Raw genomic sequence first — 9729 nt, 5'->3', positions numbered from 1 at the left:
AGTGTTTGTTTTTATATACGGTTATATACATTACAGTAGCTACAGGCATTAATAAAGTCCAATCTGAAGATAGAATCTGGCCTCACAAATAATGTATGTTTTTTTAATTATTACCATATTATTACGTTATGACCGATATAAATAAATAAACAAATTAATAAATACTTGTATTTTTGTGTTGTATATTTGTTTCAATACATGACTGTTTTAGGTTTATCACTTTGTAGTTTGATTGACAGGCGATCCGGCCAATCATAACCCCGATAGTATGTGTCATCACGTCCGCCATTGTTTTGTGACAAGTGAAACAATCCGAATAACAAGGCACAACATCGACGAATAACTCGTAATATAGTGAAAGTGTGCTCGTATGGGACCTGTTACGCAGACAGCAGGTACCCGGACGGCCTGGCAATTTAACGTTAGCTTAATTTAATATTTTCCTGAAACCGAGAAGTGCACGGAATTGATACGTTTGTGTGGACAGCATTACCAACTGTCAATCAATCAACGAAACACGAAGACTCGAGGGCTAAACTTTTCTGTTATTGGATCAGGACAGCATTACTTATTTTTTTTTTTTTTTTTATGAAGATGTGATGTGACAATATAACCTCTGAACCACCTGAGGACTCGGAGAAAGACAGGTATGATGAGCTAATTTAAATTAAGGTAAAGTTGGTTTTATATTCACACATTCACACTTTCTTCTTAATAATATAATTTCAGAAAAGTATTGTTAGCTAATTCTAAATAGTGAAATCATATTAGCAGCCAAATACTCAAAAATGTATCTATCAGTGTTATCAAACTATTAAGTTATATTTGATTTACCAAAGTCACACAAGTGGCAATTTCACACCTGTCACATTCATAACAAAGCTTTTTCCTCAAAATGAAAAAAATTAATTCATTCATTCATTTTCTTGTCAGCTAAGCCCCTTTATTAATCTGGGTTCACCACAGCGGAATGAACCGCCAACTTATCCAGCAAGTTTTTTAAACAGCGGATGCCCTTCTAGCTGCAACCCATCTCTGGGAAACATCCACACACACATTTACACACACACTCATACACTACGGACAATTTAGCCTACCCAATTCACCTGTACTGCAAGTCTTTGGACTGTGGGGGAAACCGGAATATGCAAACTCCACAAAGAAATGCCAACTCGACCCAACTCAACTCAACCCAACTCAACTCGAGGCTTGAAACAGCAACCCAGCGTGGTCCTATGCCAATTCTTCCCCTCTATCTGCTCCCAATGATTTCCTGTCAATACTCTCTACTGTCCTATTGAATAAAAGAGAAAACCCTGAAAAAAATATTTAGAAAAGATAAAAAAAAATAAAAAATACAAAACGTGTTTACAGATATTTTTCTACTCCTGTAACTCTGGTTAGTTGTTCGGTAAAATATAAACAGATGATTCAATATAATGTTAACGTATACTTTCTATGTGAATTTATGTTTTGAGTGTTTACTGCAAATGTCCCATCCATATTGCTGGAATTGCTCATATACTGGATAAGTTGGCGGTTCATTCCACTGTGGCGAACCTTGATGAATAAAGGAACTAAGCTGAAGGAAAATGAATGAATAAACAAATGACTATCAAAGTACATCATTGTTCACTGTAAGATAAATAGTGCTAATGTTGTTTTCAAGTCATACTTACATGAGATATTCTAAGTACCATGGTTAACAATATTAAGAGCATGTCATAAGCGAATATAAAACCTCAATCTAATTTAAACTCCAGAGTCTGGAGACTTGATAAACGATGAATTAATCTATACTGCCCCATTTAGTTTCAAAGATGCGTTGTTCGAGATTCCAGCATTTGCGTGTGTTTTATGAGTTGTGTGTTGGGGAATTTAGATTTTAATTACTATATATTCAATTAATATAAATTTCCCCTCACTGTATTTGTATGCTTAAAACTTTTCATTTCGAGTTATGCTCACAACCTGAATATTTTACTCATGTGTATTGCAGACGTTTCTGTTGGCTTATGTTATCAGAAAGTCATTTTGTCCAGAAATTATTCACTGTATTTCTCCGAGGAATGCACAAATTGATAGGGGTTGATACTGAAAGCTTGTCAGGCATAGAGAGAAGTGGGGTGGGGCTTTGTGAAGGGTAAATTCCCTAGTTACATCCTCCTCCAGGAAGTCACATATTTTGGAGGGAAAGAAAGCACATGCATCAGTAGTGTAATGCTGATTAATTCTCTGATGTTTGGTCGTTTGATTAATCTCTTTATCAAATCATGTTTGCTCAAATTAATCGAATTTGTAAGATAATATCAAGATTTCAAAAGATGAATCAGTAAAATAATCAACTAACAGTTTATTTGACTGAGTCTGGTATGCTTCCCTCATTAAGCTTCTGTTTTCTAATATGCAGCAGCTTTCAAATTTATTGTCAAAAAAATTTCAGTTATTTTTTTGTTTTGTTTTAATTTACTTAAAGTATTCAAGTAGTTTGTCTCTTTGTCATAATGTTAATAATTTGTGACCCTTCACAAATAAACGTTGATCATTTATCTTCCTCCAAAATACAACCTGAAATCTCAAATAGAATTTTAAGACATTTTAAGAGTAGATTTGATCAAGCAATGATTACCACATGCTGTATTGGACATACAAGAATAACCCATGGTTTTTTGCTTCAAGGTGAAAACCCTACTTATTTTACATTTTTATTACTACTTTTTTATTATGAGATTAACTCTCTTAAGGACATTTTTAGCTAAGTGACACCAGAAATTTTTAATTATTTTTTTTATTTTTATCAAGTATTAACACTGAAATCTTATTTAATTTATGTATTTGTTTGTTTGTTGATTGTTAATTGTATATTTATTGTTGAAATGTTCCTGCCGTAAAAATAGCCATGGTTGCTGACATGGCATTAAATAAAAAATACATTACATTTTACATTACATAATTTTTCCTCCATCATACCTGCATCTTTTATTTTACTCTCTCTATTTTCCTATCATTAGCTATCAAAAGGCAGTTTCTGAATGACATCATTCTCCAGAAAGTGACATCATTTTGGAGGGAAAGCAAGAGCACAATTACAAGTAAGTGTTTGCATTGCATTTAATGGTCTTATGTGATGTGTCTTGCTTTTTTTTTTTTGCAAACCATATGATTTACCTGGGTAAGAAAAAATGTGTGTCATTCGATTGTTTAGAAATACAGTTTTAGAGACTGTTGTTAAAATTCATTGTTTCAGTGATTCAAATTATAAACTTTAATAATTGTAAGCTTGGCAAACTACACGTTGAAAAACTACATGTTGGGCAGACTTAACTGCAGGTTAAGTCTGCCCAACATCCCTAACCTGATTTCACCAAGTGGGACATGTTCCTGGAATAACATCTATGTTGATCCTGGAGCAACAGCCCAATCAGCCAATCAGATTTGAGGGATATGTTTATATTTTAGGTCTACAGTTATGTACTTGTACATAATTGTTATCCAACTATTATTCCCCTCTAATTTTAGGAATAATTTACAATTATGGTTGGGTTTAGGGGTAGGGAATAGGGATTAGGGAGTAGGTGGGTTACATTTTCAAACAAATATGATATTCCAGGATAGACACAGATGTTAATCCAGGATCGCATCGTACTTGGAACATATCACAAAATTATCATTTTCAGATAATAGTCAGGGCTCGAAATTAACTTTTTTACTTGGTAGCACCGGTGCTCCCAACTTCAAAAATTTAGGAGCACCAGAAAAAATTTAGGAGCACCAGAAAAAATTTAGAGATGACATTGATATTTGTGTGCAATAATTCCAAAATGTGTATGTATTAAAATTCTAGAATATTAATGATGATGAAAATGACAATAATAGTAACAATGAATTACATTTGTCATTATCATGCTGCCTTGAATGTGCATGAATGTAGGTTATCTGCTATAAAAAGTCTGTTACTTTATGAAAAATAAATGTATAGTTTGCATCAAACAAAAATGAAGCATTGCAGTAAGAAATATTTATTTTGTACTGCTAAACAGCATATATATGCATGTCAGTTTAATAAATAATATTTCAGCTGCAAAACAAACAAAAGATTATAATAAAATATTAAATTCAAGGCTGAAAGCTGCAAAACAGTCATCAGTAACTAAATAAAAAAAATATATACATCTCATGAAAGAATAGGCAAAAGAAAGTAAGTAAAGTCTCACTTCTATCACTCTTTAAAAGTTTTGGTTTCAGTTTGTGTCAATTTAAATGTTCAGTCTGAGCTGATCTTCATTTTTCTGTGTTTGTGGAAAAGCAGGCGAGTCAGCTGACCCAATTTATGAGCAGGTTGAGCACCGGCGCAATACCGCTGTTTGTTATGAGACGCAGTTTCAGTGTAAACTTAGTAAAGGCGAGCTTCTTTGGTGATGATACAGTATTAGATTTGACTTTTAGCGGACATTTGCGCTGAACACGCAGTGAATGCAACGCATGGAGATTCGACCACCTTCTCCGAAAAGCACGTACTCGATTGATCTCAGCTGGCGGATCAATATTCACCACGTGTCATGATCGCTCTCATCTGCGCCTCAACTTTAGGTGGGGTTTGCACTTTGCAAACCTGTGTGCTTTAAGTTTTTACACTTTAGCCGTTTGCATTTCCCGTGGACATAAAAGCTCCCTCCCTGTCATCTAACAGTGGATAGCCTTGAGTGATTGACAGCTAATATGAACCAATATAGCGGCAGGGAAGAGCGATTCAGCACGTTTTAAAAAAAAAATCAAAACAGGTCGCACTAATGCGCCCAAATATATTATGAGGTCGCATCGATTAATTTTCGGGCGCATATGCGACCAAAATGGTCGCAATTTCAAGCCCTGATAGTACATGCAATATATGCATCGCAGACGTGTGATGAATTATATTTATTTGATGCATTGGTTTATATAAATTTGACCAATCAGATGTGGCCTTGCTATCTTTATCCCTAACTCCCTGTTAGTTTCTATTCTGCTATTGGCTGGAGCAGGCCAAGGCCAAACCTAGAGCTGAAAATAAATACTTATGGTGAGAGTCGAGACGAGAGAGAAAATATCTCCTTCTTAGTGTGTTAAGACTTCATCATAGACCCAGCGCAATAAGGCGCAAGATGTGTTTCCAAGACGTGTTGGTAGTTTCAGATCTAACTAATTTAGACAAATTTTCGTGTTTTTCACCACATTGTTTAAATAGCAAATCCATTTGCACCACTTTGTGGACTCATGGGTGTTCTGGTCTGGAAAAGAGGTGTGCTAAGGCGCATTGTTGGCATGTTGCTATTTTGAGGAACTATAACAGACTGCTCTATAAACCAGCTGAAAGCAGGTCTAAAGCGCGTCAGTTGTTTATATATCTTTATAAATGTATATCTTTATGAATGAAAAATTATTAAAGGATTAAAATGTTACAAAAATCATTACTTTCTATAAATATAAAAACTAGTACCTGCATGCCTTCTTCATCTCGGGTGCTTTTTTTTTTTTTCTTTTCGTTTTTTCACGACAACTTGCTTTTGTCTAATGCTATTATTATCATTAGTATTATTTATTATATGCATATTTATATTTATTTTATTAAAAACAAGCTTAGATTTGTCCACATGTCAGGTTTTGGACCATATGGGGCATAGGAAGTGTTTGGATATAACTTAATTTTTTACTACACTTATATGTTATTATTGTTCTTTTTTTTTCGTTTGCTGGAAATTAAAACTGAATTTAGAAATAGTTTTAAACAAATCTTTGCCCTTACCAAACTAAATTAATTATGTAGGCTACTGCATGTCTACAGTGCAACACGGTTTCCTTTTCCATAAAAGAGAGAAAGTGAAAGTAAATGCCGAATGGCGGAGGCTTATTATCTTCTTGCTGCCGATGCTGTTTAACTGTTTTCTTAACTGTTTTGAATTGTTCAGTTTTTACACTTACAAATCTGCCATGTAAATAGCAAATGCGCCATGGAGCGACACAACTGACTATTAAAGGGTATGGGAGATGAGACTCTGATTGGTTTATTCTCAAAACACAACACACCCATAACTCATTAAGAAAATAAAATCAATCCTGTTAGACCAGGGGTGCTCAACCCTGTTCCTGGAGATCTATCTTCCTGCAGAGTGTAGCTCCAACCCTGATCAAACGCAACTAAACAAAGTAAATAGGATCTGAAGGAGCACTTGATAATTAAAGACAGGTGTCTTTGACCAAGGTTGTAGGTGAGTTCTGCTGGAAGGTAGATCTCCAGGAACAGGGTTGAGCTCCCCTGTGTTAGACCATGCGCTGGGGCGCAGAGCGTATTTTCCCATCCTTAAAAAAGCAAAAGTTTATTCAAACATGCCCTTAATGCTTTTGCATCCTGTGCTTCAGACTTTGCACCTAGAATAGAGCCCTTAATGTTTGTAGCTTGATGCCTTTTTTTTTTTTTTAGACTGAATTAGATTTGAAACATTTATTTTACCTATTATACTATATATATTTTACCTATTGCCTATTATAACAAAAAAAATTCCAATTACTTTTCGAGTGCTTTGGACTTATGTTTTTGTTGTTTACCTGTATTAATCCCTTTTCCAAAGTGGCAGTGGCGGTGTTCATGTGTGAGGTGTCTGAAAAACACTGTTGAGAACCGGTAACTGTACTGTGCTGTTATTACTATACTAAAAGTATTAGTAACTATACCAAAGTTGGCGACCCGGTGGTGTTTCATACTGTACGAAAAAAAAAATTGGTGGGGGCAGGGGGGTGGAGATTACGGGAGATTTCTGAGAGAACTAACAAAACGAGGGGGTGGCGGGAGATGGGTCTGAAGTACTGGAGACTCCTGGGAAAAACAGGACTATTGGCAGGTGTGGTTATGAGAAACCCAGCAGTTTTTTGGAGTGTATTAAGAAAAAAAAAATCTTTCATTCATTAATTTTCCTTTGGCTTAGTCCAGGGGTGTCAAACTCACAGTTTTGTTCCAACCCTGCTCCAACACACTTACCTGTAGGTTTCAAACAAGCCTGAAGGACTCAATTAGTTTGATCAGGTGTGTTTAATTAGGGTTGGAACTAAACTGTGCAGAGCTGCGGCCCTTTTGGAACTGAGTTTGACACCTGTGGCTTAGTCCCTTAGTCCCGATCCAGAACTGAGAAACACCCATACACCCTTACTTTCACACACACACTCTCATACACTACGGCCAATATAAATTATTTAATTCAACTATGGTCTTTGGACTATGGGGTAAACCAGAGCACTGGAGGAAACCCACATGAACACGTTGAGAAAGTGCAAACTCCACAGAGAAATGCCAGCTGGCCAAGCCATGACTCGAATCAGCAACCTTCTTGCTGTGAGGCGACAGTGCTAACCACTGAGCCACTGTGCCAGCGTAAAAAGCTTTCAAAACAGCATTAAAAACATTGTTATTTCAATGTTTTCCAATATACTATAAAATAGACTCTAAATATTGTTAGAAATATCAGAATTACAAAATTATATTTCTTAAGACTCTTAATATTGTAAGAAACAGCAATATCACAAATCACATATTGTTTTCTAGTATCATAAAGCCCTAGTGCAGGTAATGTGTGGTGTTGTCTGGATTCCTCTCAGGTTTGACTCAGCTGGAGCTGGAGGAGGCTGAAGGGCCCCGAAGTCCAGCGCCACCAGCAGAACAGCAACCTCCACTCCAGTTGGGCTGTCACGAGTGGGCCAGAAACTGTATAAATAGCCTTTCTGCTGAAGAGCTTGACAGGCAGTGTCAAACAGAGGCAGAATTACTGCTCCGCTGTGTGTCTGTATGTGTCATGTGGCACCAGTGCATCTCACAATGGCTGAACGGAGGGTGAGACGCATGTTGGCACAGCTATTACATCAGGCATCATGAAACTGTAAAATTATCAGCGTTTTACCACTTAGAGGCTTTTCGTCAAGCGCACTGGTTGTGTGGGTTGCCAGCAAAATAAGTGTAAATAGATAATTAGAGAAATGTTACATAAACAGTTGAGCATATGGACTGAATCAATATTGACAAGATATATAATCATTTGCATTTTATTATTTACAAATTATATTCAAGCAATGCAGTTTTGTCAGTTGCAGTTAAAATAACTATGCAAAAGTAATTATTTTCATATATATTTTATTTAATATGTATTTTATTTTTATTTTTTATATATTTTATTTAATATTTATTTAATATATTATTATTATTATTATTATTATTATTATTATTATTATTATTATTATTATTATTATGATTATTATTATTATTATTATTATTATTATTATTATTATTATTATTATCAATATTATTATTATTATTGTTATTATTATAATTTTTTGTTATTATTTTATTATTATCATAATTTGAACTAAATCAAAAATAGCAGAGCATAACATTTCTATTAAGATTATTTTAAATATTACAGTTATTTAATTTTTTAAAAATGTTATTCAAGCACTAAATTTTTAGTTAAAATAACTAATATATATATATATATATAATTATTATTATTAAAATTATTATTATTTTCTAGGGATGGGTTGCGACTGGAAGGGCATCCGCTGCATAAAAACTTGCTGGATAAGTTGGCGGTTCATTCCGTTGTGGCGACCTGGGAATAATAAAGGAACTAAGCCTACAAGAAAATTAATGAATTAATTATTATTATTATTATTATATCTTTTGAACTGAATCAAATATAGCAAAGCATAAAATTATTATTAAGTTTAATTTAATAATTACTTTCCAGAAAATAAAATAAATTAAAAAGGAATTAAAATAGCTTACAAGTAAAATATAAATATATAATAATATCATAAATAAATCAATAAAAAGAAAACATACAATGAATAGTATTTTATACATTATACACATGTATAATGTGTAAAATATATAATTTGTTGTTATTATTATTATTATTTTTAATATTATTGTTGTTTTTTTGTTATTATTATTATTATTATTATTATTATTATTATTATTATTATTATTATTTGTTATAATATTTTTATTATTATCATCAGTTGGACTAAATCAAAAATAAAAAAGCATAAAAATAATATTAAGATTATTTAAAATATCACAGTTATTATTTTAATGTTTAGAAATGTTATTTAAGCACTGGAATTGTCGTTAAAATAACTAATATATATCTTTACACATATATAAAATATTATTATTATTGTTTTTATTTTATATTTGGAATACATCAATGATAGCAAAGCATTAAATTAATATTAAAAATAATCATTTACTAAAAAATCTTATTCAAGCACTGTAGTTGTGTCTCATGCTATTAAAATAACTTAAAAAGTAAACTATTAGTAAATAAACCAATAATAAGAAAGCATCAAATTAACAGTATTTTTACCATTTACTAATATAAGAATACAAAAATTAATTAATTCTTTAATGGCTTAACTGCTGCCTTATTTTTATTTTTTATTTTTTGCAATGCTATGTCAATACAATTCATTATATTTAATTTTATTATATTCGTTATCACATAAGAACATGTTTATTTGACTGTTTGTCTGTCTAACTTTAGTAAAACATATCAGCTCTACTGCAAGACTTTATTATAACTTTTTTTTTCCTTTGGACAAAATCAATATTAAACTATTTTTTACTTAAACTGAAGCTGGCTGAAGTTGATGGCTCAGTGCCACAGGGCATTACTGTCCTTTGAGATTTCTGGGGCGGAATCGAAT

General features: G+C 33.0%; 1 long non-coding RNA gene across 1 annotated transcript in view; it reads left to right on the top strand.

The window, feature by feature from the left end:
* The first annotated feature begins 280 nt into the window (after positions 1-280).
* LOC141386165 (uncharacterized) overlaps positions 281-9729 on the top strand; it is an 18642-nt gene continuing 9193 nt past the window's right edge. The window contains exons 1-2 of the long non-coding RNA XR_012407576.1: positions 281-647; positions 3012-3092. This is a non-coding gene — a long non-coding RNA (uncharacterized lncRNA). The remainder of the gene's footprint in view (positions 648-3011; positions 3093-9729) is intronic.

The sequence above is a fragment of the Danio rerio genome, chromosome 6, assembly GCF_049306965.1.
Source record: "Danio rerio strain Tuebingen ecotype United States chromosome 6, GRCz12tu, whole genome shotgun sequence".
Lineage (NCBI taxonomy): Eukaryota > Metazoa > Chordata > Actinopteri > Cypriniformes > Danionidae > Danio > Danio rerio.
Note: the sequence above shows the minus strand (reverse complement) of the source record. Positions and strands in the feature narration are given on the sequence as shown.